The sequence below is a fragment of the Herpailurus yagouaroundi genome, unplaced genomic scaffold, assembly GCF_014898765.1.
Source record: "Herpailurus yagouaroundi ecotype Mexico unplaced genomic scaffold, PumYag 205, whole genome shotgun sequence".
Taxonomy (NCBI): domain Eukaryota; kingdom Metazoa; phylum Chordata; class Mammalia; order Carnivora; family Felidae; genus Herpailurus; species Herpailurus yagouaroundi.
Genome location: NW_024412436.1, coordinates 8,412,567 through 8,435,915, shown reverse-complemented (window position 1 = coordinate 8,435,915; position 23,349 = coordinate 8,412,567). Strand labels below are relative to the sequence as shown.

Genomic DNA, 23,349 nt, shown 5'->3' with positions numbered 1-23,349 from the left:
CAGCACAGAGCCCGATGAGGGGCTCAAAGTCATGAGCCACGAGATCATGACCTTGAGCCAAAAAGTCCTGTGCTTAACCCACTGAGCCACCCAGGCGGCCCTTGAAATTTCATGTTTAAAGAAAGACGGAAGGAAGATTTATATGTACATGCATAATTGCAAAACAAGAAAAAATGGTATTTGGTTTCTTTTATCAAAAAGCAGTAGACTCTAAAGAGCCAGGAAAGAGCTTGCCAGCTTGGACCTTCTGGGCTTATTACGAATGAATGCATAAAAGCTGAGGTGAGAACCGAACCTCTCGGAGCAGATGGTGCAGTCACCAGTACGACCCAGGCCCACCCAGAGCCTGTTGCTGGAGCCATGCTTCTCACTGAGGGTTACTAGCGTCATCTGTCAGTGGTGAGCATCAGACCTCACCGGTTCGCCGTTCCTGTGTGCGGGGGAAGCTGCGGGTGGTTCTTTCTGCAGAGGTGAACTCTGCCATTCCAGTGAATCCCTTGAAAAGGTCCGAATCCAAGGTCCTTCCATTATTGATGCACTGAAGTGCCAGACTTGAGTAGAAATTTTTCCTGTTTCAGTCAAGATCTGGTGACGGAAAAGCTCCATCCTCTAATTACAACTTAAACATCCTGCCTGGAGTGGGCTGGTTTCTGCATATTACTAATGCATCCTCAGTTGTACTTCTGGAGAAGTTCTCTTTCTACATGAAATGATTTCTCTCTCCTGTGCTTGGTGAAATCCTATGCAATTCTGCTGTTAATATTATTATTATTATTATTATTATTATCATTATTATTTTTGGTTGCAAAAAGCTTTATTGTTTCCATTTGGTCCATGGCTTGGGAGAAGGCTCTAGGTTGTTAAAAAGCTACCTAGCGGCTGCAGGGAGAGGATCAGGCACCAGCCGTGGCCCCAGGGGGCTGCCAGAGGGGCCCCTCAAATGCTGCTGGGCTCCTGAGGTTCCTAGTCGTGCTGGAGGGTGAGCCTCTCGAAGAGATACTCACCCAGCCCCGCCTGGGGCCGTCCAGCCCACGGGGGTGCGTCAGGGGGTCGCCCATCTTCTTGATGACTTTCACCTCCTGTCTAGGGAGTAGTTCTCTAGGGAGTCACGGAGCTGGGGGTCTGTGCGGGCAGAACCCAGGGCATACAGATCCAAAAGGGGCTGGTTCAGGCTCTTCTCCAGAGCCAGGACAGCTTCCATGGTGTCCAGGGTTTTACCCCCACTCATCTTGGGATGGCTTCTGCAAGCCCTGGAGAGGGCGCAGCCGGTGCACTGGTTTTGCATCTTCAAGAGGCACTCAGCCCCCTCCCATGCCCTCCAGAGCCACATCGTCATGGGCCAAATAGAAGCCCAGAAAGAGGCAGGCGTAGCAGTCCTGCAGGTGCATGTGGTCCAAGTGGTTGACAGCAGCCTTCACCTCAGTGGAATAAGTCTGATGAATCTGGGAGCTCATGGTTGATCGGTAATAAGGAGCTAAGCTCAAAATAGAGTGTTGGCTGGTCCTGGAGGCAGAGGGTAGTGTGATTGCTGGGTCGTAAGGTAGTTCTGATTTTAACTTTTTGAGGAACCTTCATTGTGTTTTCCACAGTGGCTGCCCCAGTTTACATTCCCACCAGTGGTGTGAGAGGGTTCCCCTTTCTCTGCATCTTCACCAACACCTGTTATTTCTTGTGTTGTTGATTTTAGTCATTCTGACAGGTGTAAGGTGGTATCTCATTGTGGTTTTGATTTGTATTTCCCTGATGATGAGTGGTGTTGAGCATCTTTTCTTTTCTTTTTTTTTAATTTTTTTTTAATGTTTATTTATTTCTGAGACAGAGAGACACAGCATGAGCAGGGAAGGGGCAGAGAGAAAGGGAGACACAGAATGTGAAGCAAGCTCCAGGCTCTGAGCTGTCAGCACAGAGCCCGACGCGGGGCTCGAACCCACGAACTGTGAGATCGTGACCTGAGCCGAAGTTGGACGCTTAACCGACTGAGCCACCCAGGCGCCCCTTGAGCATCTTTTCATGTGTCTATTGGCCATCTGGGTGTCTTCTTTGGGGATATGTCTGTTGTATCTTCTGCCCATTAAAACAAATTTTTTTTAATGTTTGTTTATTTTTGAGAGACAGAGGCAGAGCGCAAGTGGGGGAGGGACAGAGAGAGAGGGACACACAGAATCCGAAGCAGGCTCCAGGCTCTGAGCTGTCAGCACAGAGCCCAGTGCAGGGCTCGAACCCATGAACTGTGAGATCATGACCTGAGCTGAAGTCGGATGTTCAACCGACTGAGCCACCCAGGTGCTCCCTGCCCATTTTTAATTGGATTATTTATTTTTTGGGTGTTGAGTTTTATAGGTTCTTTTTACATTTTGGATACTAGCCCTTTAAACATTTTATCAGGGTTTTAATTTGCATTTGCCTCACGATTGATGATGTTGAACACCTTCTCATGTGGTTATTGACCATTCTTCTGTTTACTTTTGTGAAGTAGCTGTTAGGATCTGTTGCACATTTTTTATGGTTTTTTAATAAAAATTTTAAGGAATCTTTCTTTTTAAATGTTTATTCTTGAGAGAGAGAGAGAGAGAGAGAGCGAGCAGGGGAGGGGCAGAGAGAGAAGTGAGCTCTGCACTGACAGCAGAGAACCCGAGGTGGGGCTTGAATTCATGAACTGTGAGATCATGACCTGAGCCAAAATAAAAAATCCGATGCTGAAACCAACCGAGCCACACAGGCACCCCAAGAGCTCTTTCTCTATTTGGATGTAAGCCTTTAGCCAGCTATGTGTAGTACAAATATTTTCTCCAGATCTGTGGGGTGCATATTCATTTTCTTAATGATGTCTTTGGTAGAACAGCGGTTTTCAATTTTGATGATGCCCAATTTATCTCATTCCCCGTATAGTTAGTGCTGTTTATGTCCTCTCTAAGAATACTTTCCTCAAAGTTGCAAAGACAATTTTCATCAGTTTTTTTCTAAAAGTTTTAGAATTTTAACTCTTAGATTTAGGTCTGTAATTCATTTAGAATTACTTTTTTGTATGATGTGAGATGGGGTCAGAGTTTATCTCTTTTTTCCATATTGCTATATGTTTCTTCCAGCATCTCCTTTCAGAAGGGCTTTCCAGCACTCCCCATTGATTTTTCTTGCCACTATTATGAAGAAATTAATTGGCCATATTTTTGTTGATCTGTTATTTCTGGACTCTCTGTTCTGTTTATTGTTTCACTGATCTGTGTGCTGTTCGTATGCCAATACTATATGCTCTCAATTACTGAAGTTTTATAGTAAGTCTATGGCTGTTCTAGGTCATTTTCATTTTTTTTTTTCCAACATTTATTTATTTTTGGGACAGAGAGAGACAGAGCATGAACGGGGGAGGGGCAGAGAGAGAGGGAGACACAGAATCGGAAACAGGCTCCAGGCTCTGAGCCATCAGCCCAGAGCCTGACGCAGGGCTCGAACTCACGGACCACGAGATCGTGACCTGAGCTGAAGTCGGACGCTTAACCGACTGCGCTACCCAGGCGCCCCTAGGTCATTTTCATTTTATATACATGTTACTTTTTATTATTTTTTAATGTTTTATTTATGTTTGAGAGAGAGAGAGAGAGAGAGAGAGAGCAAGCAGGGGAGGGGCAGAGAGAGAGGAAACACAGAATCTGAAGTAGGTTCCAGGCTCTGAGCTATCAGCACAGAGCCCGATGCTGGGCTCAAACTCATGAACTGCAAGATCACGACCTGAGCGGAAGTCCGACGCTTAACTGACTGAGCTACCCAGGTGCCTCACCTCTTTTTTATGTACATTTTAGAATTAGTTTGTCAATTTCTGCAAAAAGTTTGCTGGGATTTTGATTAGGATTGCATCGGATCTATAAAACAATATATGGAGAATTGAAATCTCATTATCCACTTGAATCTATGAATGTAGTAGATTTCCTTATTCATTTAGATTTTCTTTCTTTTAGCAGCATATTTTTAGTTTACAGTGAATAGGTCTCTGGAATATCTTGTTAAGTTTATCCTAAATCATGTATGTTTCAGTGGTCTTATAAGTTGTGCTTTTCATTGCGTTTGGCAGTTCATTGTTCTATACACAGTAGCCAATTGTGTATAAAAATACAGCTCATTTTTACATATTGATATTGTGCTGATTGCATTTCTTGCCTCATTTCCTGTGCTGCTTGTTGTCCAATATCGGAAAAATTTTTTGTACATTTTGTCCAGTTTCCTAAGTATTAACAGTGGGAGAGCCAGTCTGGTACAGTAACTCATCAGAGCCAGAAGAGGGAGTTTTATGAATTTAATTTTGGCAGGATTTGTCTTATTCCACATCGTCTGTTTTGTGTACTACTTTTCTCTAAAATATCTTCATGTCATTCAGACTTCTTCATAAAAACTTCTATTTAGTGGCTGTTTAGTGTTCTATCGTATGAATGTTCTGTAAGTTATTAGGTTGTCTGCATTTGTTTAAATATTACTGTAGCAAACCTCCTCAAATCATCTTTTTTAATTTCTGATACTTTCTGCTTGTTTCTGGTATAATGATTCTCTCATGGTGTTATACTTTTTCCATGAACATCTATCTCTGTGAGAGGAGCAAAGGGTTGCAATATTTTACATGGGTTCCAGTGCCTAGCCATCCTGCAATATGGTAAACACTCAGTAAATTTCCCACGGACAGATGGGACTTGGTATTTCTTGAGAGGTGATTTAAGCTTGATAAGTAATACCTTTTATTTCTGTACACTTGGACCTTTTCAAGAAACATCTGCTCTCTCATTTGAGCCTCCCGTTACTGGTTGGTCAGTGAGTTAGATGTGAATACTGCCAGATGATAGAAGAAACATAGGCAGAGAGGTAGAAAGTAAAGCCGAGTGGTTAGTTGCTGGAAGAAACAGGACCCAAGGTCTCAGTCATTGGCTTCTATTCTTGGACCTCTTCTCCCAGCTTGTCCTGGGAACTAGGAGAACTAGTGTTCTCTGAACTAAGCCAGAGTGTTCTGAATTTCTTGTACCCTGTACTACACATTTCTCTCCAGAGACATGTTCCCTTCAGCACGCTTCTGAAGGCCTGACTCAGACAAAGCTTTCCTCTGGGAATCTGGGCTTAAGGGTCAGAGCCTTCTTGAGAGCCATCGGTGGTGATTAGTTGGAAATCCTCTGGCTGACCTTGAATCTCCCCCGAATCACTATTCTGTCATGTTCCATTTGGCACTCTGCCCAGATTTAATGGCATTCTACCGGGTTGCTTTATAAGTATATGCTTGGAAAGGTGCTTTAAAGAACATGTTCTTAATGTAGAGTTTTTGCATAGTAAATGTTCTCAGACCTCACCAGCTGTGGACACCAATAAGGACATGTTTATTTTTAAAACTCAACATCCAGAGCTCTGTTCCGTCCACCTACATGACAGAAGGAACTCACGCCACATTTCAACAGTCCCCATATCTTTTAGTAGAACCATGCACTTAGGATACAGCTCGTATGCTCTTACAGGATCCTCCAAGGTTGAGTTCATGTTGCTGGCCCCTTGTTCCTGGCTGTCCTGGAATAATGTCCCCCCTGGGGGGGCACCACTTGCACCGGTCCCACCTCTTGCTTGTCCTAAACCTGATGACCTTGAATGTTGGCTCACTCTATTGGCCACCTGTTAATGCTGTGCCTGCGTGCTTGCCCAGCCTGGATTGTCAATGCTCTACTGCCAGAATGCTGCCTCCATTGCCAAGTGGCCTCTGAGCCACTACTGTTCCCGGCCAGCATGCCATTCCACTCCTCTGCTCAGCTGCGAGGACGACTCCGCACTCCAGGGGGATGTTGCTGCATAACATGCTTCCCCAAAGTTATTGAGACATTTTGCCTCTGCCGTTCTCGTTGTAGAGTGGCCAACGCTATGTTGTTAAGTCCAGAAGTTGTGCAGAATATAGGAGGGCAGCTCTACTGATCCGACACATACCTGCTGTCCCCATGACATGCACATGGCCGGTAGAGAGCACCTTGCTCATGCGGGTTCAGCCAGCGACCACCATGCAGCACCAGGACCCCATGCAGTATCGGGACCAGCACTTGGCTGTGGTCTTTGGCCCTGAATGTCCTTCTCAGGACTCGTCTCTTCCTCCTTGGAGTGTTCTTCCCCTGCTCCTCTCCCTCTACACCTATATGCCTGTATATATAGCGAACCCTGTGAATGGACAGATTTGAATTTGTTTATCAGGAAGCCCTTCACCCTGAATGCCAGTCAGTGGAGGAAAGGAAATCTACATGGTGGTGACGGTGGTGGGGGACCAGGAGTACCTGAACAGAAGTACCTGAACTCCAGTTTTGACCTGGCTCAGTCTCTGCCATACTGCAAAGTTTTAGATGAAGTACGACATAAAATACCAGCCATTCGTGGAAGTATTTTGAGCTCGTAAGAGGCAGATCTTAGCTCTGTCTGTAATCAGACATCTTAAGAAGAATGTCTTTTTTAATGATCATAGAGTATGGGGACCAGAAGGTTATCTTTAAGGTTAATGTATCCTGTTATTAGTCCTTCCTTATTCCAAGATGGAATGCACAAATCCTAGAAAAAATGACTGATTCCTTTTCTACCCACCAGCCTTTCAAATACTGGAAGACAGTGCCCCTGACCCCAGGTTTTTTTCTTTTCCTTAACCAAATCCCCTGTATAGGATAAGATTAGTTTCCTAGGGCTGTCATAACAAAATGTCCCAGACTGAGCCCCTTAAACAACAGAAATGTATTTTCTCACCATTCTGGAGCTTAGAAGTCTACGATCAATGTGCTGGTGGGGTTGGTTTTCTCTGAGGTCTGTGAGGGAAGGACGGGTTCCAGGCCCCTCTCCCTGGCTTGCCCTCACCCCTTCCTGCCTCTTTCCATGGCTGGCCTTCTGTGCACACACCCACTCCACCTTCTTCTTCTCCTAAGGACTCCAGTCTTACTGGATTAGGGCCCTTCCCTAAGGACCTCATTTTAACTTAATCACCTCTTTAAAGATCTTGTCTCCCAAAGGGTCACATTCTGAGGTGCTAGGGTTAGGGCTTCGACTTTGGGGGCACAGTGCAGCCTGCCACTGTGTGTGGTAGTCTCCTTGCTGTTTTGTTTACTCTGCTGAAGGGGCTCCAGTGACCTTTCTTGGGTACAATACTTTAGCGAACATGGATAGGTAAACTTGGTTCTAGGTTTTGTTTGAAAACTTGTTGGTCGCTACTTACTCTCAACGTGAAGCCTTTCTTTTCTTGCTTTCCTGATTTCCCTTTCCTTCTCTCTGTCTCTCTCTCTCTTTGTGCTTCCCTAATTGTGACTTGAGCTTCACTGTAGGTCTATCTTATTTGATGCCCAGGAGACCTAGTTCAGGGGCTGTAGCTTTGCAATTCAGCATTCATTTCTTGAGCACTATTTTTGCCAGGCACTGTGTTAGACACGACAGACTCAGGAATAACTAAGAAACAGCTGTGTCCTCTGAGAGCTCGTCGATTGTGGGACGTTGGACAAATACATGCATGTTTGTCATGCAGGGTGTTCTGCACCATAGTAGAGCTGCCAGCAAACTACGAAGTAGCCAGAGAAGGTAGCTGTGGATCTCGGGCAGGCAGAGAAGACTTCACACCGAAGGTGACCGACCTCAGGTTTGGCTTCTGAAAGATGATTAGGAATCTGTCTGGTGGATGCCGTGGGAACTGCACGGTGTAGTTCGAGAACAGTATTTATGGGTACACGGGCAAGATGAGACGTCGCAGAGCAAGGAAGGAGCCAGATCAGAAGGCATCTGTGCCTTCACTGCAGGATTTTAAGCAGGGCAGTAACGTGCCCAGCTTCTGTGTTTGGAAGGTCACTCCTGTGAGGGAGTGGCTGTGGAGGTCGAGGAGAACAGCAGGGAAACCAACCAGGACTCCAATGCAATCTTGTAGATGGGGAATCATGAGGAGCTCAATGAAGAAGTGATTTTGGAGGGACTTGGTGAGACCACATATGGGGCAGTTCCAGTTTCCGGCTTGAGTCCTGGGAGCATGTGGTGCCATCAGCTGAGTGGAGACAATGGAAGAGTAGCAGGAATCCGGGTGGAGGTGGCCAGTGGCAACGGAAGGAAAGACTGAGGCTGTGTCTCATTGACTTCTCAGCCCTGACAGACTTTCCTGAAGATGCTGATTCTGGGAAGTGTCTCCTTGGACTTAATCCTGTAGCACCTGCATAATAAAGTGATTGTCACATGGGTTAGCAGTCCATGTGGAGGCTGGGCTTATTTGTATTTGTAACTCAACAGATTTCCAGGTAATTAATCCATACCATTCTTGTCTTGGGAAATGGAATGTTCCTGGGTAGTTGCAACTCAATTTAGAAAACCAGACAGCACTCATTAGTTTCTGTGGTTGCCTCTTTCAAGCTCTTTCTGTTTTCTGGAGGTGTTTCTCGGCACTTTGATGAAATACCAGCGCATATTGGAACCATAAATCCTTTTAGTGCACACAAGCGATTTTTTTTTTCCCTTCAAGTTCCCAGGAAGATAATAGACATTGCTTTTAGTAACAATCCTTCATGTATACACTTTGCAAGATTTTACCTTTGGGGAGAAAAACTTTTTATTTATTTATTTATTTATTTATTTATTTATTTATTCAATATATGAAATTTATTGTCAAATTGGTTTCCAGTGTTCATCCCAAAAGGTGCCCTCCTCAATACCCATCACCCACCCTCTCCTCCCTCCCACCCGCCATCAACCCTCAGTTTGTTCTCAGTTTTTAAGAGTCTCTGGGGAGAAAAACTTTTATATGATTTTTATCTTTATCTTTCTCAACAGACCCCATGCTATGTTCTAGAACATACAGTACTCTTATTTGATACTAGTGGAAATACAAACCAAATTATTATTTTTTTTCTAAGAGCATCAGTATCACAGCCAGCCTCTGTAACATCAACCTTTCATGTTCTTGCTCTGTACTGTGTACTGTGGTACTTATCTTCACACTGGCCCTCTGTAAGGGCATGAGGACCATTTCCATTTGGAAATCGGACCAAAAGGGAGCGGTTGCATTTTACTCAAGGGTGGACTGCAAATTTGTATTGAAACGGAGCCTGGACTACACTTTTTTTGTCTTCCCATTCTGCTATCTACTTACTGATTTTAAATTCCCATACCATTCTGGTTATTTTGAACCAAATGGTATCTTACTCTTTTTTTTTAATGTTTATTTATTTTTCAAGGAGAGACAGAGTGTGAGTGGGGGGAAGGACAGAGAGAGAGGGAGACACAGAATCCGAAGCAGGCTCCAGGCTCTGAGCTGTCAGCACAGAGCCCCATGTGGGGCTCAAACTCACAAACTGCGAGCTCATGACCTGAGCCAAAGTCGGACGCTCAACCCACTGAGCCACCCAGGCACCCTGATATCTTACTCTTTAAATCTAGATTTGGGAACTCCAACAGTATGGGAGGTACTGCTAATTGAAATATCCTTTTGGGGAGCCTCTAAGACATGTACTCCTGAATGCTAACATGCAACTTTAGACTTCTGTTTTAGCTTGTACTTGAACATTATTCTTCATGAAAAAAAAAATACTGTCTTCTGTCTCTTTTTATTTTATTTTGTTTTATTTATTTATTTATTTATTTATTTATTTATTTATTTATTTGAGAGAGAGAGAGAGAGAGAGAGAGAGTAGGGGAGAGGCAGAGGGAGAAGGAGAGAGAGAATCCCAAGCAGACTCCACACCCAGCCCAGAGCTGATGTGGGGCTCTATCTCACAACCGTGAGATCATGATCTGAGCCAAAATCAAGAATCAGACACTTAACCAACTGAACCAACCCGGTCACCCTTGTCTCTTTCCTCTTTTTATATTCTCTTCTTTCTCAATTCACATAAGATATCAAGATATTTAGAGATTAACAAGAGAAAATGAATCATTTCTCCTTTTTCCTTGAATTTCTCTTTTAAACTATTCTTTAAAACTCAGGGCACCTGGGTAGCTCAGTCGGTTAGGTGTCTGACTCTTGATTTCAGCTCAGGTCGTGATCTCATGTTCATGAGTTTGAGCCCCACATCAGGCTCTGTGCTGACAGTGCAGAGCCTGCTTGGGATTCTCTGTCTCTCCCTTTCTCTCTCTGCCCCTCCCCCACTGGCTCTCTCTCAAAACAAACATTAAAAAAAAGCCACAACAAACTCCAATGATTCTGCTGGTTTATTTAAAAAGTAGTCCGGCCTCAGCTTTTATCTTGGGTAACATTTAAGTCATTTGTTAGATGGGCTCCATAATCTGAAATCCATACCTGTTTGGAACACATGTACTCAATTCAGTGGAGACTTTTAACCAGGAAAAAGAAAACATTTTAGGCTTAATGTGTGTGTGTGTGTGTGTGTGTGTGTGTGTGTGTGTGTGTGTGTGTGTTATGTGAAATAGATACATAGTATGTATAGTTTATTTAACTTTATTTTTGTTACAGGTTTAGTCCTCTGAATGAATAAAGTCAGGGATACATCTTACTGAAGCCCAGGAGACTCCTGCATTTAACAGACTGTATTAGTCTCCAGTTGGGAGTATCAGGCAGAGCACTTCACTTTTTCTTTTCTCTTCTTTTTGTTTTTCTTTTCTTTCTTCCTCTCTTGGAGCACAGTTGACACACAGGGCTACGTTGGTTTCGGGTGTGTAGCAGAGGAGAGCCTCACCTGTTGACTGTAGGTCTACACAGCTGACATCACGTTAATCCCAACACCTCTGTGAACGAGAGTGTGCACTCGCACGGCCCGATAGACCCACGCCTCACCCAGCTTCTGACCACAAAGTTGGGTACTGCAGGATCGTTCTGGAATTCTTCTCCACAATCACACGGATGCTCTGCCAGCACACTGTGACGTGGAACCAGATGCCTGTTCACGCAGACACATCTGGACGCGTCCAGGCGAAAACACAAAAAGCGTCTTCCTTATGCATCAGCCATCTGGGACTGTCTTTGGAAACTGGGAGTTTAGTGAGCCCATGTGTCTTCCGTTATCAACATCCATGATTCCTCCAGCCCCAAGCAGTTCGGCAGTGGGGAGTGAACGCAGGCTCCGTTTTCTGCTCTTTGCACACGTCCAGTTTAAGTGCAAACACCTGCCCATCCGTGAGCTGCTCAGCGGTGTTGTCATTGCTTTCTCTGCATTTGCAAGTTTAGTCAGCTTATTTGTGCGACACCAAGGAAAACGCATAATCTTGCGGGTTGTTGAAATTTCAACAAGCTGGTCTCTCAGGGTCCTCTAATTTCCCAAAAATGATTTGTGAAAGCAGGCCAGTAAGTGATTGCAACAAATTTTCATCACATCCCTGACCTAATGAAACCAAATTGCTTTCAGATACTCTCCAACGTGGGGTGGCTAAGGGAAGGAACAGGAAGAAAAATCATGAGCGTGGTTGTTCGCCAGCCTGTTACGTAACACACTTGACTGGCTTCAAAGTTCAGAACACAGTTTTTTCCTAAGGGATGCTGCTACCAAAGCAGTTACCGTTTATATAAAACTCTGTTTCAGGAATCCAGCCAGTGTCATTGTTTATTGTGTGTGGGTGGCATTTATGGGTCCTAGATGGAACCTGGCAGTTCCAGAAAAGTAGGGGTTCTGTTCTACATCCGTTTTGTTCATGAACGAACTTCCTGAGCTCCAAGGTGAATCCCAGTTATGGGACTTCAGCGGCTAGAATGGGACCAAATCCTCAGGAACCGCCTGGGTCTGAGGAAGGTCCCTTGCAAAGGAAGAGGAGTAAAGTATCCTAGAGTGACCAGCATTGTTTTTTCTTGAAATAATCATGCACTCTGCCGCAGAGAAAGGACGTGGGCTGGGGCACAGGTGGAGGGACCTGCCGGAATGGAGAGGTTTAAGGAGTAAATCCTCCTAGGTAGCTGAGAGGGGCAGACAGCTCACCCCTCCACCCCTGGGGGAGGACCACAGTCTGGGAAGGGATGGATCAAAGGAGGTGAAAAGTTGAGAGCCCAGGCCAGCTCTACCAGGGAACCCTGGAATGAGCTCAGTCCTCCATAGCGATGGTGCTAAGACTCTCACACCGCCCCGGGAACCACAGTGGTTTGGAAGGGGATGTGCATTGTTGTTGGTGCCAGAGGCCCAGCCACATCGTCTTGGACAAAGACTGGTGGTAGGGGAGCCTGCTAACCTCAGAGCGGAGTCTGGTGCCAGTACTTGTAAGACAGGAGCAAACAGGGTTGTTCTCGTGAGCATAGCTGAGACTCGTGGGCATAGACAGAGAAGGGCAGAAAGGGAAGATAGGCTCTTACTCCCTGAGTAAATGGAAGTGGAGGCGAGTTTTAATTTGAGGAGGAAAAGAAGATCACCCAGGGGACGCCTGGATGGCTCAGTCGGTTAAGCGTCCGACTTCGGCTCAGGTCATGATCTCGTGGTTTGTGGGTTCAAGCCCCCTGTCAGGCTCTGTGCTGACAGCTCGGAGCCTGGAGCCTGCTTCCGATTCTGTGTCTCCCTCCCTCTCTGCCCCTCCCCAACTCATGCTTTGTCTTTCTCTCTCTCAAAAATAAATAAACATTAAAAAAAAAAAAAAGACAATTCAATAAACAATGGGCCAAAATGTGAGAAGGCAAGATTCAGAGATCAGTAAATACAAACAGGCAATGCACACTTGAAATGCTGCTTGAACTCACAAGTGATCAGGACCATGCAAATTAAAGCACCGCCATGATTCTGTTTGGTGTTTATCAGTTTATCGGAATAGAGGGATGACTGACAAAATCTAGAGACAGCATGGGGCACGAATACAGCATTGTTTGGGGGGAAGGTAGATAGATGCAGCTTTTCTAGAGGTCGGTTTGGCATTACCTACCAAAATGTGAAATGCCTGGATAAGCAATCCACCTCTAGAAATGAGTCGTCAGGACAGATAGATACCTATTTTTTCAAAGATATTTATTGTGGCACTGTTTAAAATAGTAAGCAAACAAAAAAGCCGGCCTGGGGCGCCTGGGTGGCGCAGTCGGTTAAGCGTCCGACTTCCGCTCAGGTCACGATCTCGCGGTCCGTGAGTTCGAGCCCCGTGTCGGGCTCTGGGCTGATGGCTCGGAGCCTGGAGCCTGTTTCCGATTCTGTGTCTCCCTCTCTCCCTGCCCCTCCCCCGTTCATGCTCTGTCTCTCTCTGTCCCAAAAATAAATAAACGTTAAATAAATAAATAAATAAATAAATAAATAAATAAATAAAATAGTAAGCAAACAAACAATCTAAATGTCCACTTCCAGGGAGACTTAAGCACATTATAGCATGATCAGTCTGTTATGGTGGTTAAGACCACAGACGTCGGAACCTGATGGCCTGAGTCTAAATTATAGCACCATCTCTTACTTGCTCTATGACCGTGAGCAAATTCTTTATCATCTCCCGGTTTCTTCATCTGAAAGGGGATAATAGTACCTGTCACAGAGGGTTGTCATTAGCGATTAAATCCAGACATGAAAAGTGCTTAGAGCCTGAGACAGCGAGCATTGGTAGAAGTGTTCTCTCTTATTATTGTTGTTGCTGTTGTTACTTTATTCTGAGAAATACCAATCAGTCGCTGAGGAGAATGAATATTCTGACCTGGCATATTCCATCATAAAAGTGTTAAGTGATAAAAAAATATTTCAGAATAGTGTGCATGGTAAAATCTCACTTAGTGAAAGAAAAAATAAAAGTGTATTTTTATTTTTATTTAATTTTTCATTTAAAAAAATTTTTTTTCAATGTTTATTTATTTTTGGGACAGAGAGAGACAGAGCATGAACGGGTGAGGGGCAGAGAGAGAGGGAGACACAGAATCGGAAACAAGCTCCAGGCTCTGCGCTATCAGCACAGAGCCTGATGCGGGGCTCGAACTCACGGACCGCGAGATCGTGACCTGGCTGAAGTCGGACGCTTAACCGACTGCGCCACCCAGGCGCCCCTAATTTTTCATTTTTTAAAATGTTTATTCATTTATTTTTGGGAGAGAGAACGTGCACAAGTGGGGGAGGAGCAGAGGCAGAGAGAGAGAGACACAGAGAGAGAGAGAGAGAGAGAGACAGAATCCAAAGCAGGCTCCAGGCTCTGAGCTGTCAGCACAGAGCCTTACATGGGGCTTGAACCCACAAACTGTGACATCACGACCTAAGCCAAAGTTGGAGGCTTAACTGACTGAGCCACCCAGGTGCCCCTAAAATCATATTTTTCAAAGTCTGCAAGGGGAGGCACTTGAGTGGCTCAGTCAGTTAGGCATCTGACTCTTGGTTTCTGCTCAGGTCATGATCTCACGGTTTGTGGGGTCAAGCCCCATGTTGGACTCCACGCAGACAGCACAGAGCCTGCTTGGGATACTCTCTTTTCCTCTCTTTCTGCCCCTCCCCACCTCTCTCTCTCTCTCTCTCTCTCTCTCTCTCTCTCTCAAAATAAATAAATAAACTTAAAAAAAAAAAAGGTCTGCAAGCATATGTGCAAAACTGTTTCCAGGAATTTAAGTAGTTTAAGGCTTGGGACAGAGTAGGCTAGAAGCAAAGAAAGGAAGGTGATTGTATTTTATATCCCTCTAAATACATGAATGTTACTACAGCTTATATCACTTTTACAGTGAAAAAATAAGGCTATCTTACCTATCTGCTCAGTATAATGAGCATATTACATACAGCTTATATGCTGATTGGATATCGATCTAGTATAATATTGGAAAGGTTCTATTCAGTAGTTCCAGGCATCACTTAAAAATTGTTGTGTTTAAAGTTTGGTTAAGTTAGAGCCCACTACAAATGCCTAAAATCAGTAAGTCCCCATGAAAACTCAACCATTTGGGGATATGAGTTGTTTTGGAACTCAGAATACTTTGGCTAAGCGGAAAGACCTTATTATGAAAATAACAGATTTTCATTTCCTCTCTAATTTTATAACTCTTGGCAATACAACCTTTATTTTGCTGTGAAATGTTGGCAAAGGAGAGGAGTGTATGACTGAGTCTTATTTTTCCAAAACAAATACACTTTAATTTTGCCTTGAGATTGTAGGGTTCTGTCGCCTGGAAAGGGGCTTGCAGGGGATCGACGGCAGGAGGCTTTCCTCCGAGCTGTAGACTTAAGCTTGAGTACTTCCATCACAGACCGGCTGAAGCAGCTTTAGAACTCTCAGAAAGAGGTCATTTGAAAGAGGGCATTTCCTTGGGGATGCTAGGGAGCCCTGGCTCTGGTGAGGCTCACACACTACACCACCCGGTGGGTCCTGACAGTAATGTCACTGTGTGCCAGAGGGACACCACTTCCCTTGCAGCTTGGATTGTCCCTTAGCATCACACGGTGTGGAGGAGGTCAAGTTGGTGAAGACTGTAGTTTTGTATTTGTAACTTTGTTCCTTTCTCCAGTGGACTGGGCTATTGCCCAGTGGCTGTATTCAGTCAAGAAAAGACACTGTTGCAGAAATTCTAAGAAGGTAACTTTTATTCTTTTGGGAAGAGCAAAGGAATTCTCTATAAAAACCATAAAATGTTTTTTTTTCCTTACTTGCCCTTAAAATTTTGAAAAATTTTGAGCAGTCCAAAATGTACACAGAATCCTGTAACCGGTACTGAGAGATTATGCAGAATTGGCACATATTAAGATTTTGAGGTACTGAGTGCACTTCATCATTTTTATTTTTATTTTATTTTATTTAAAAAAATTTTTTTAATGTTTATTTATTTTTGAGACAGAGAGAGACAGAGCATGAACGGGGGAGGGGCAGAGAGAGAGAGGGAGACACAGAATCGGAAGCAGGCTCCAGGCTCTGAGCCATCAGCCCAGAGCCCGACACGGGGCTCGAACTCATGAACCGCGAGATCGTGACCTGAGCTGAAGTTGGACGCTCAACCGACTGAGCCACCCAGGCGCCCCACACTTCATCATTTTTAACTGAAAGAAACAAAACATTCCGGCAAAGATGAAGTCCCTTTTGTATCTATCCCAAATTTCACATCTTTTCCTCATTTCGCTCTGACCGTCACTATTATCAATTTGGTAAAGATTTTTATGACCCATTTTTGCTTCTACTTTGAAGATCTGTTCAATTCAGTAAATATCACTCACCTTCTGCCATGTATCTGGTGCCATTTTGTATACCTGGGATACATCGGGGAACAAAACAGATGCAACTCTTTCCCTTCATGAAGCTTATACCCTAACTGAGACACACAGCACTTTTTTGCTATCATACAGTATATTGGGAGAGAAAAGTGCTATGGATAAAAGGAAAATTAGAGCAGCATGAGGGGGACCAGAGTTATGTGTATGGGTGAGCAGGAGAAGCATCTTTGACAGGGTGAGATTGGGCCAAGTCTTGAAGGAGGTAAGGGAATTAGCCCAGTGGTTTTGAAGCAGGAAACATCAGGGCAGAGAACCTGCCAGCTGAGGATGCGCCTGGCATCACTGAAGACCAAGGGAGGCCAGTGTGGCTGTGCTGGAGGGAACAGGGAAGAGATGAGGAGGGACAGTGTTAGCGGCGGGCACAGGAGCTGGGCTCCTGTGGGGCTCTGGACCAGTGTTGGAAGGTTGGCCTGAATAGTCGATGGGAAGCCCCAGGAGGGTGGCAGTTGACAGATGACACACTCTGGGTGCTGTGTTGAGGGTCGATTAGAGGGGTCAACAGCAGCACGAGGGGGACAATGACTGCAGTAATATGAAGGGAGATGGTGTTGACCTTGACCAGAGTGGTTGCATTCTGGATGTGTTTGGAAAGTAGAGTCAGATGATTTTCTTACAGGTTACATTTGGAGTATCAGAGAAAGAAAGGAGTTAAGGGAGATTTCCCCCCTTTTTTTTCTCTAATCTGGGTGAAACTCACATAACCTAAAATGATCCATTTTTAAGTATATGATTCAGCAGCATTTAGTGCCTTCATAGTGTTGTGTGATCACTACCTCTGTGTAGTTCCTGGCAGCTACTAATCTACTTTCTGTCTCTCTGGACTTGTCCATTCTGGATATTTCATGTAAATGGAATCACATAATATGTGATCTTTTGTGTCTAGCTTCTTTCACTTATGATGATGTTTTCAAAGTTCATCCATGTTTTAACATGTGTTGATACTTCATTCTTTTTATGCTGGATAACATTTCACTGTATGGATTACACCACACATTATTCATCCACTCATCCACTGGTGGACATTGCATGGTTTCTGCTTTGTAGCTGTTATGATAGTATTGCCACAAATACTTGTACACAGGTATTTGTTTGAACATCTGTTGTCCATTCTTTGGGATATATGCCTAGGAGTGGAAATGCTGGATCATCTGGTAGTTCTGTCTTTAACTTTTTGAGGAGCTGTCCAACTGTTTTCCACAGGGTGGCTGCACCATTTTACATCCCAGCCAGAAATGTGTGAAGGTTCCAGTTTCTCCACATCCTTGCCAACATTTGTTATTTTCCATTATTAAAAAAAAAAAAAAAAAAGTTAATTGTAGCCATCCATTGTGATTCCAGAGTGTCTGGCCTTCAAGGATAGAGTTGGTATTGTTGAGATGAGTATGAAAGTGGGTAAAAGAGGGTAGATTGGACTGAACAGTGTTCAGTTTGGTTAGGTTGAATCTGAGATGCCCCTTAGATGCCCAAGTGGCATTGTTGCATTGACGTTGGATAGATGGGTCTGGAGCTAGCAAAAGAGGTTGGGGCTGGTGATAGAATTGGGGAGTCATTGGCACTTAATTGCTACTTAAAGCCATGGGACTGGAATGTAGATGGAGAAGAAACCAAAGACTGAGCCCAAAGGCACTCCAAAATTGAGAGCGTGGGCGGAGGAGGAGGGGCGTGCACAGTAGACTAAGAAGGAACAGCCAGCAAGGTTGACAGAAAATCAGGAAGGTTTGATGTACCAAGAGGCCAAGTGGAGAAATCGTATCGAGGAGGAAGAATGACCTATTGTGTGAAAGGCTTTCAAAGGTCAGGTGTGATTAGAAATGAGAGCCGACGTCAGGTCTGGCAATGTGTGGAGGTCATGTGTGGTGTCAATGCAGTGGCAGGGAAGGGAGACAGTATAGACAATACTTTACAACTTTTGTTGCAGGAAGTAAAGAAATGACACAGTGGCTGGTGGGGAAATGGGAAGAAGGAAAGGTCCTGTTGCTCCTTTTTAAGGTGGGAGGAATAATAATAGCATTTTGTGTGCTGATAGGAATGATTCAATATAGGGCAAAAAATACATTTTTTTGTAGAAGAGGGGTAATAACTGAAGTGATATACTTGAGGGACAAGTAGAGGGACTGCCTTTAGGCAGAAGCAGGGCTAGTTCCTCCTTGGTACCAGCGGGGAGGCGGGCCCTGGATGGTGGGCAGATGAGGCAGTGGGATCTGTGGAAATAAAGCAAGAGCAAAGGTCATAAGCTGAGAGTACAGACCATCCAGAAGGTGTTGGAAGTTTGGAGAGAGATAAGAAAATGTGAAATAGCCCTTTGGGAGAGTGGGTGAATCAGTGGATTGATCGGCAATGAGGAGAGTGGTTGCTTGGGAGCACTGGGGGATCCCCTGCAGACATGATACGAGGTTTGCTTTTCTCCAGCTACGCATGGCTGTGCAGGTGCAGGAGTGAAGGGCGCATGTGTTGCCTGCTGGAGGGCAAAGCAAGGACAGTAAGAGGAGAAGGGCAGAAAGTAGAGGTCACGTGGAAGACCGCGATTGCACGGGTTGGTTTTGATTTCCAGCTGACGTAGGGGAGGAAAAGACCTCCAGGGCTGAGATATGGTGACATGGTGCTGTGATCAAATGGGTCGCTGATCCTCGTGGGGACAAAAAAAAAAAAAAAAAAAAAAATCGCTGGAGTCAGGATAGCAGAGAAAGTGAGAGGAGAAGATAGAGACTTGTGGCAGACAGTGGGGTGCATTACACTGAGATTCTGGAGCGTTTGCAGCTGGTGGTGATGACGTGAGAGCCAGTGGCTGAGGCCGAGTGGGGATTATTGAAAGGGATGGTTCAAGGAGACGAGACCCCACAGCACTGGGAAGGTCTCTTACATGTGTACTGACATGTCCAAGGTTAAGACACAGGCAGTGATAGAGTCCATTGCAGAGAGAAGGGAGAAGAGCGCTGACCTGGTGGGCCAGTAGACCACGGGGACACTCAGGACACTGAGTACTGGGTGATCTCCTCTGATGGCATGAAATCCGAGCTGGGGCTTCTTTTGGGAGAAGGGAGGGGGAAAGAATGGTCTCAAAGTGGCAGGGAGGGGCAGGGAGGAAGTCTGCTGCCGTCCTGATCCAGTGGTCCAAGGACTAAGAGGAAAACAGCTTTGCCTTGACAGGACCACAGGGAGAGCAGTAGTCCCAGAGGGCAGCCAAGTTGGTGCCAGGAGGTGAAGGGAAGGTTGAGAAATGGATGATATGATAATAGTATTACATAGATGATATAATCGGTGTTTTGTTAAAATAGATATTATAGGCACATATCATGTAATAGATCAGATAAGGCACAAATTGTAGAACCGTTTCGTGCATATACAGCTCTTTAAAAAAGGCAATGCAGTATCCAAAATCAGAAGCTTCTTATGTGATTGCAGCGCCCTTCCTAAATGTATGACCTATGACTTAGAGAATAACCAGCTGCATACTAAAATAATACTCCAGCTGAGCCCCAGCACATAAGGGTTTTTTTTTATCAGCTGTTTGTGGAATAAATGAATATAATGTCATTACATCGGGTTGATATCAAGGAGAATATAGCAGAGACCTAGAATTTCTAAGGAAATGTTCTGTGCCCTGTGACGGTTCTGATATTCCACTTAAATATTTACTGGGAGTTGAATATCTGCTATATGATGGTGTTGTATGGGACAGATAAAGTGCCTGCTTTAATGGAGCTTAAATTTAAAATAAAAAAAATATTTATTTACTTTTGAGAGAGTGAGACAGAGTGCAAGTGTGGGAGGGGCAGAGAGAGAGGGAGACACAGAATCTGAAGCAGGCTCTATGCTGACAGCTCAGAGCCAGATGTGGGACCCAAACCCACAAAGTGTGAGATCATCACTGAGCTGAAGTCAGATGCTTAACCAACTGAGCCACCCAGGCGCACCAGTGGAGCTTAAGGTTAAATGGGTACAAATTCATGGGCATGAGACTAGATTTTTGAATGAAGAGTCTTGTTCATTATTAGATATTTTCCAATTAGACTTCCAAATATTATTCAGAATCTTATTCAGAAGTGGGCCCATTTTTATTTATGCATAGCTAGACCTTTTTATAGCCCCACTATACTTGTGGGACACAGATATGTGTGTGTGTGTGTGTGTGTGTGTGTGTGTGTGTGTGTGTGTGTGTGGTGTATGTGTGTGTGCTACATATGTATGTGTGTGTATATGTTTCCTTGTGGAGGAACAGGACAGTAGACAAGGGAGTAAGGAATCACATCTCTGTTATCCTTCCTCCCTTCTCCCGTCAAATATGAAAGCCTAAGTTATTGAGTAGAGAATTATTGGAAATTAGGACATTCACTTCTTTTGTAATTCACTAATGCTATTTCTATAGATTGTAGAGTACCATTTGGATAAGTGAGCGGAATTTATTTATTTAAATATATACAGAAAAAATAAGCAAGAGCGTTCTAGGCATCTTTATGGTGTTTTATTATAGATACTTCCTTTTTTAAAACACTGGAGACATTATTTTTGTTCCCATTCAAATGCATACGTGGCAAGAATTAGACAGGAAATCCCTTGAACACAGTGGCCAGCGTGGGCTTTGGTAGACTGAAATCACAATATCCCTTTGAAGGGACAACAGATTCTTGGCTCCAGATCTGTGTTCCAGTGTGAAAATGTAGGCCCAGAGGGGCCAGATCTTCCTATTTTTCAAGAGAAATAAAAAAAAATTAGATTTTAATGAGTTTACTGTATGACAGACGCTACAGAGAACATTCATTCCACAGGTGGCCAGTTTGAGACCTCTGAATTAGACCGTCCACAAACACATGCATCTACGATGGTCAGTGCATACATAGTCAGTCCAAGTAGGCAGACTTCCTTGCGGATTTGTGCCCTTAGAGTGCAGAAGTCCCAGTATTCCCCATTCTGTATTTACTCTGTTTACATTCTGTGGTGATGGAGATGTTCTATCGTGTGCTGTCCAATACAGTAGCTACGAGCCACAGAAGACTACTGAACTCTGGAAATGTGGCTAAGGTGACTAAGGAACTGAATTTTTATTTTATTTGATTTTAGTTAATTTAAACTTAGTCACATGTGGCTACCAAGCCTTAGCCAGTGGTGTCTTAGCCAGTGGCTACCAAGCCTTACCATGGTGTCTGTAAATTCTCATCCTCTCAGAAGCCCAACCGAGAGTGACTGAATCGAACCAAAGATATGCTTTTGATTTGCAAAATGGAGCAAGGGAAGGCAATACACCCACCCCAATGTTCAAAGTTTTATACCCCTAAATATATGAAGCTTACAAATCAAGCTGACATACTCTTAAGTAAAATATGTTCCATCCTCTACCTGGACAAGTATTTCTTCATAATGGCCTGGAAGGCCAGGTTCAAATTCAGGATTCCTGGACTCATCGAGTACTGGCTTGGAGCATGTGGTGTGGGGAGAGCTGCACCCCCCCCCCACCCCACACCAGCTCCATCCTGCACCACAATGGCCTGACCAGTGAGCCAGGATAGAGTGGAACTTTACCTAACTGGGACTCAAGGACTGTCAGCGGACACTTCTGTTCCTATGTCATGTTCCACCTGTTCCCCCTTTTGGCTGTAGCTGCATCTGACTTGAAGACACCACACGCAGCTTTGCAGAACTGCCATACAGAATGAGTTCCTGGGTTGATTTGGGCCTAGACCTACCCTCTGGGACAAGCACTGTGATCGGATTGATGCCTCTTGGGACCTCACGGAAGTGCCTACCTCACTGCCTCCAAATTGAGGGATAATCACTCTTCTGGATGGGCTTGTGCTGAATTCTTCGGAGGCAAAATTAGAACTGAAGTTGGCTGCTGCTTTTACAGAGCATTTAAGAACTGAAACAAGCAATGGGCACAGATGTGACTCTGGCCGAAGGTTAATAAGGAGAGTTCACTTCATTAAGCTCCTTATTTACTATCACTAAATCATCTTTGGCAATATGCCTGGGCAGACTTTTCTTACTCGGGGCGATCATTTATGCCAAAAGAATTGGGCAGGCGAAGATAGCTTACAGATTGCTTTTAATCCGTGGGTAAATCAGTCCAGTGAGTTCCATGTGATTAAAGTCATTAGCCAAAAAATCAGGTATCTTCATGCTTAGGATGTGTTCCTGGATTATCCTCATCAAAATAACGTCTTTCAAATGATTTCTGGTATTAAAGTAGATAACAAAACATAACAGTTGTACTACGTGCACACCTACTTGCATGTGAAACCCTTGAACTCAGGGTCAGTTGGAGGATGGCTTGGGAAGCTGGTTTTGAACCACTGATTGGTCACATTCTTTTCTAGTTGGAGGCATTCACACAGGTTGTACTTGGTAATGAACACTGGTCACCAGCCGCTCAGGCAAAGCTGGAGAACGCTACCCTTGTTACACTGCAGCTCCCTCCTGTGGTGAAAAGGGTGAATAGGCACATAATCCATGCCCCTGGAAGAAAATAGATGGTCCCAGGCCCAGAACCGGAGAGGGTCAACTGAGATGGTCTGCAAAGATCCTGGGCCTCCATTCAGCTGTCTCCATAATTCAGGATTGTTTGCAAAGCAGGATCCATGTCTTCTACTGGATGGTTTAGACCCTGCAGAGGACTCTGTATATGATGGTTGCTACCCTCCTCGAGGGCATGTGCCTTTTATTGCTATCTCAATTTTTCTCCCTACTGTATCCACTTCTCATGGTTAGAAACCATCCTGCATGATTTCATAGCTCGTAAATAATGCCGTGATAGAAGTTAATGGGAATATTTTACTGCCGAAATAGGTTTTTGTTCTTTGTTTCCTTCTGTGTGACTGTTCTCGTAATATAAATACTTGGCAATCTTGGGTGTTTTTAGGAAGTGATGGCTTCTTTTTCTCATTGCCTTGACCTAAATTTGTGTCTGCCAACATCAATTCCCATCTATTGAAACAGAAACCTTTGACACATTATTAGGAACTGAAAGGCATCCCTACATGCTTTGTGGTTCTTAGACTGAGAAGGGCTGCTTGAGATTACATTTGAAAACACCGCCACCTTGCCCACGTGCTTATTTCTAAGGGATCCTGTAATCACTGGTCTATGGGTGCTCCTGTAGCCCTGCCTTCTGAACTGGCTACAACTGTGAGGCTGGCCGGGGGGGGGGGGGGGGGTGGGGCCCCCATTTCCCCCAAAAAAAAAAAAAACGGGGGAAAAAAGGGGGGGGGGGGTGGGGGGAAAAAGGCGGTGGGAGGGGCGCCTGGGTGGCTCGGTCAGTTAAGTGTCTGAC

At 44.6% G+C, this 23,349-nt stretch overlaps 1 protein-coding gene and 1 pseudogene across 2 annotated transcripts in view; one reads left to right on the top strand and one right to left on the bottom strand.

Annotated features, from left to right (window-relative positions):
- PLD5 (phospholipase D family member 5) overlaps positions 1–23,349 on the top strand; it is a 434,076-nt gene that overhangs the window by 49,416 nt on the left and 361,311 nt on the right. The gene's annotated exons all lie outside the window — the stretch shown is intronic.
- On the bottom strand, positions 804–1,507 carry LOC121015107 (ferritin light chain-like; annotated as a pseudogene).